Genomic DNA, 6190 nt, shown 5'->3' with positions numbered 1-6190 from the left:
ACATTATATTGTGTATGTTTTATTTTCACTCTCAAACATGCCACGTATTTTAAGGGATGGAATGTGTCCAAGCAGTGACACTTTCCTCTCATTTTGCCCCAAAGTGAAAGTAGCCCAACCTTGAGTGAAATCCAAAGCCATGCTTCCAACATTGTTGGTTATTAATATCCATGCTTGATGTTATAATATTAACAGTAACGTTTTCATTCTAATAAGCAAATATGGCATGGTTTTGGGGGGGGGGGGAATTGATTCTATGTGGATTGAGTTGCACATTTGTGCAACATTTGTGCAACTCAGTAAATGCCTTTAAATCTGTGCTACAACTTTAAATCGTACGTTTCATGTTTTCATTTCATATTTTTCCTGAACTTAAAAGACGAGCCGAACCTATTAGGATTCTTGTTTCCCGTTTCTGGTTGTAGTTTGTGTGTACATTTTTCGTGTCTGCTTGTCCTTGAACTTCTCAGCCACTGTGCCATCAAGGCAACACTTAATGTGCCAAGCCCAATTTATATATTGATCCCTGTGGAAGAAAAAACAACCTGCATGTTTGTTCCTCAAGGCATTCTGTGGTTCTGTTGTTGTGTCCTCTGTTCTTTGGTTCCCTAATAACTATTCTTGTGTTGTTCTATTTTTGTGTTTCGGTTTACTGTGAACCGTGGGTTAATTCTACTCTTGTTTTGAGTTCTGAATAAGTGTGGACATGGCATGCTCTTTGTGAGGGGAGGGCTTTATGTGCTCAAAGAGCCAATCAGACTCGGGTATTTTAAACCTCAGAGCTTCATTGTCGATAGATTATTGATCACAACTTCCTGACGTCAATGATGAGCATGTCTTACCTTGTGGTGTCATGTTCACCCATTTAGAAAACCAAATAAAACATGTCAAGATCCTTAAGGGTCTTAAGGATGTTTATTTCCACAAGGGGACTCTCCCAATGTGAAGATCTGAAACCCTCTGAGTCAAGAACAGCCTCCCTATACAGATCAACAGCAGATGGCACCATATATATTCTAGATGTCAGTGTCCCAGAGGACACATTTATTCACATTACATCTACATAAATTCCAATTTGGATATTTGTCTCCCTCTGTTAAATGGAGCGAGTCAACAAAGTACAGCATAAACATTACTTGTCACCTGAGATCCATTAAAACGTTGCTAGTGGAGAGGCCCACTACAACACTGCATTATTTCCTTAATTGTACCTAATTATAATTTATCTTTGGGCTGAATAAAAAATAACTCCCTTCTGGCCAAGTCTCCCGGTATGTTGTCACTTTAATTCAGAGTTATTTTCGACAGAAAGACACTTATGTGCCAACAATTGAGTGCAAACTCAAATGTTGGCAGGAAGTAAAAAGTTGATGGTCCTTTTACAGCTCATCGCATAATTGTGTATCCTTGTAATTACAGACCATCCTTAACATACTTCTGGAATTAATAGATGAAACATTTTGGTAGTAGACATGGTTTCAGCTCTATACCCTGATTATATTATAGAATTATAATGTCTATGGAGTTAATAGATAACATCCTACTGTTTATGACTGCCTCTTTATCTCAACAATGTGATGTGTTTCTTTGATTTCAATCTTGTTCCGGGGCGAAATGTTAGTGTGTCCACTGATGAATCAAACGGCAGGAAGCTGCTCCCTGTCTGACAGGAAATACCAATGCATTGAGTCGGAGGTCTGAACCAACTCACCGAATACAGTGAGCAGAGAGTTCTCCCACTCAGCCGTGTCTGGTGACCTGAAAGACAATGTTCCTAGAAATACAACCCCTTCAAATATTCACAAACAAAAATAGATAGTTTTGAGTTTTTTCAAGTGTGTATTTACTTTGATTCATACCGATTATAATCAACTAGAATCCTAACACAACCTTTTAAATGAAAAAGATTTGACAATGCAAAGTAGAGAGTTGCACTGCTCCATGAAATCAGTAATTCCATTCTCATCAAAACCTGAAAACACACTTTCTCAGCATTAAAACACAACTGTAAACACACACCCACACACATTGTACTTCTCCCCTTGTAGTGAAGTTGTTTACATTGAAGCCCGATGAGGGTTTCTAATCCTTGATTCTTTACCCGGAGCAGTAGAAAGACAACCAACAGAAGGTCCATTCCTCTTCTCCAGAACTGCAGGCTAGGTTCACAGCAGCAGCGACTATCTCGCTCCAACTCATTTAGATAAACAGGAGTATTGTGTACGTGATGCTGGTAGATAAGCCACCCTGACACCCCATCTGCACTGTAACACTCTCATATGCTATACAGCATAGGATTGTACACAACCACTTGCCATAGTATAGGCACTATGTATTCCCGCGAGACCAGGGAATGGGAGCGCAATCCAGGAAGTTGGAATGAATAAAGTCACACGTTACGCTGATACGGATCACTCGTGGAGTTACTTTTATTCATCAGAAAGTGTGCCACAGAATAAACATTACATGCACCTGGCCCCTTTGTATTCACAACCTGTTTAAGCTCCGCCCCTGTCCCATGTTCTCCATGTCAAGGTCTCCATCCCTCTCATCACTCATGATGGAAGGCCGTTTCCCACAGATAACACATTACAGTACCCACTGAGTCGCTTGTTCTCTGACATTCCTCCCTGGAATGTCCCCAGCTCTCCTGTGGCACTAGAGCTGCCCAATGAACACTTACACACACGTCTTTATGACTGTGTAACACAAACCTACACTAAATGCTGTGTTGCCGGTTTCTTGTCAATAAACATTTACAGCAAATTCATTGCAGAAGACTTTCTAAAGAAGAAAAAGGAAATTAGATATTATGGGACACATACAATCATCAGCTTGTATTTAATTGTCTAGTATGTTCCCCAAAAAAGGAAACCTTAAATAAACCATAAATGTTGGGACTGTGAGCAGTCCCAGAGGTATTCTTAGTCACCCACGCACCGCCTATCCCAGCGGCCACCCTTTTCAAGCGAATCAAGGATATATTCATTAATCCTAGACGCAACTCTGCTTCCGGCAGGGGATTGTAACACACTCGCAAAAACGCACACTCACGCACTCACACATGCACACCTAAGCACACACATATATACAGTATATATAACAATATAATACTGTTGACAGATTTTCAAATATTGAATTTGCCATAACTTTACCATTCTTTACACAATCAGTTTATTAATCATGCAAGTCAATAGATCTTGATCATCCAAACTATTTTTTCAATTCAAGCTATGAATTTTAAGAAGCTGATTTTTTTTAAATGAAATTGTAACTGAACAGCAAAATCTATCCGACCGACATTATTGGTCTCATGGCAAAAATGTTTAGCATGCAAAATAAATAATGTACACCAAGTTTCAGATTTTTGTATCCATTGGGGTGGCCATGACAAACCCCAATCCTAACCCTTAGACCAAAAGTCATAGCACCCAATATTGGACTTTTGCCGCCAAACATTTTGGAGACCCGAGGCCTCTACGGATTCTGTTTTTTGCTTAGGAAATTTCCTTTCCTAACTAGATGATCCGGAAATACTTGGAGGAAAGGTTGTTCGAATTCTAAAAATGTTTAGGAAAGGTCCCTTGATGCAACCCACCGTAAGCACAGACTACTACTGACCAAACTTTACGAAAGGAAAGGGGATAATTGTTACCCATAATCCTTTACAGCAGCGATATTTAAAGCAACGCCACGACAAAGTTAACTGACTCTAGGCGAAGACGCATGACAGACGCGGTAAAGCAGAAGAAGAGAAGAGAAGAAAATAAAATGCTAACTTCCCATTTAAGAAAGACTACTGGGTGCAGTTAATTTCAACATCAGGTTAAGTTTAGCCTCTTTTTTTCAAATCTGAATTGGGGTTCAGGTGGTCTAAAATGTTCCCGCTGGCCAAGTCAAACCTAAGTGATTCTACCTGTTGGCGACAACCTGATTGAAATCAATATGACTAGAAGGCATCAGTGGCGGTTTCTCTAAGACTGCAAGGGAAGCTCAGCTTCCCCTAAAATTTCGAACATTAAATATTCAAATATGTATTGTTGTGTTAACATTTCATTGACTACAAATTCGTTAAAATACGTTCATGTCGAAGACGAGTTCGATAAGAATCTTATCCAAGACTGACTCGATTTTGTTAACTTCTCATACATTCCCGTAATGTCAATGCATTAGACCGTAGAAGCCGAGCGTCCATTCACTTCAATGAGACTGCATGGAACAGTTTTTTTCATTGCCTCGAAACTCGACGGTCATTGGATAAATGCCCAGATTTGTCCCGCCCCCGGACGCTCAGCGTCTCTGGGGGTGGATGGAGCAGTGGGCTGGCCTGTGCTAGCCTGGACGCTGGGCTTCCGCGTTATGATTGGAGGATCAGTCGAAAGTCTGAATCACTTTTTGATTGACAGCTATTTTGAGATATACACAGTCACTTCACTATCTGAGTTCAGTCCCATCGCGGATTTTGCAAGTAAAGTCTCATGACAAACTGCAACACATTTCTTGGTATTTGCTTGGCGAAATTGCTTCCATTATTAATTTCTTACACTGTGAATAAAACACATTTATTGTATTTCCTTGTTTCAGTTTAACATACTTTCCGCATTTCCTTGTTCCGAGATTAATATCGTTTCGTTAGTTCGTTCATTTATACTGTTGGCTAGGTCGGAGTGAACTAGCCAGCTAGCATTTTCTTGAAAAGGAACGGAGGGCCGAATTGAGGTATAAATAAATTGACAACTATTTTGATGTAGGCCAAAAATGAGCTTCCCCTCTTTAAAAGACCAGCAGCCGCCACTGGAAGGCATGGATCGAAAGAGGGCGTTTTGTGGTCCATCTTCGGAAAAATTTCACACTAGAGACAAATAATATTACCAATACCCGCCATCGCGCAATGACGTCGGTAGGGAAAAGTGGAGTCAAATTCATTTTAAACATGTTCGAAAGGACGCACCTTTGACTCACCTTGACCCGATGACCTTATCCACAAAGGTTAAGGAAAGGTGTCATATAGGTTAGGAGAGCTGACTCTCCGAATGGGCCATGCTCTTCCAGGATACAAATATCATGGACGCACTTCCAAACGTTTTTACTTTACCAAACAATAATAGGAATTCGGGCAATAACAATAGGTATCCACAGATAAACTGTGAACACCTCACTTCACCTCACCAAGACATCTTCCCTGTAGGCCTACTCGGGAACAGCCCGTTGGTTGGATCCATGCCAGTGTTTTTCTCAGTGTCTAAACATTCCAAGAGGGCCCCCTCAGATCCCTCCACTTAAAAGCATAAACTTTAGTAGTTGAAGAACATCCACGACATATTTTAGATATCAACTCGTAACTTTATTCATAGAGCACTTTTTTGTGCAAAACAGCAAGGTGCTTGACCCTATGTGCTTAAAAAGGGAACCAACACAACAACAACAACAACAACAACAACAACAGGAAAGTGGTTAAAAAAGAAAAAGAAAATGCAGCCTAGGGAAATGTGATGTGTTTTTGTTTGTAGAGCTACTATTATCAACACACACTATGTCACACTTTGGAATTCACGTGGGAGTCTGTACTCTGAATTAACGCCCAGCCACAATCTAAACAAAAATAAGAAGGAAAGCAATCCCTGTTGGTAATGAGGAATTTTGCAAAAGTTGTTCATACTTAAAGGAGTCATGCAGTAAAAAGATGTAGGTCTCAGCTATACTACAAAGGGGGGAAGTCCATATCTATGGGACTTGAAAGGAGACTTAGCCGACCGCTGGGATGTTGGTGTGTTGTCATACAGAAAAAACATGATGAACCTGATTGAAATTAATATGACTAGAAGGCATGGATCGAAAGACGGCTTTTTGTAGTCCATCTTCAGAAAATTGTAGTTTCACAATAGAGACTAATAATATTAGCAATACCCGCCATCGCGCAATGACGTCGGTAGGGTAAAGTGGAGTCAAATTCATTTTACACATGTTTGAAAGGACGCACCTTTGACTCACCTTGACCCGATGACCTTATCCACAAAGATTCAGGAAAGGTGGCATAAAGGTTAGGAGAGCTGACTCTCCGAATGGGCCATGCTCTTCCGGGATACAAATATCATGGACGCACTTCCAAAGGTTTTTACTTTACCAAACAATAATAAGAATTCGGGCAATAACAATAGGTATCCACAGATAAACTGTGAACACCTCACCT

This window comes from Gadus chalcogrammus, chromosome 4 (assembly GCF_026213295.1).
Source record: "Gadus chalcogrammus isolate NIFS_2021 chromosome 4, NIFS_Gcha_1.0, whole genome shotgun sequence".
NCBI classification, from domain to species: Eukaryota; Metazoa; Chordata; class Actinopteri; order Gadiformes; family Gadidae; genus Gadus; species Gadus chalcogrammus.
The sequence above is the reverse complement of the archived record's forward strand: the minus strand, read 5'-3'. Positions refer to the sequence as shown.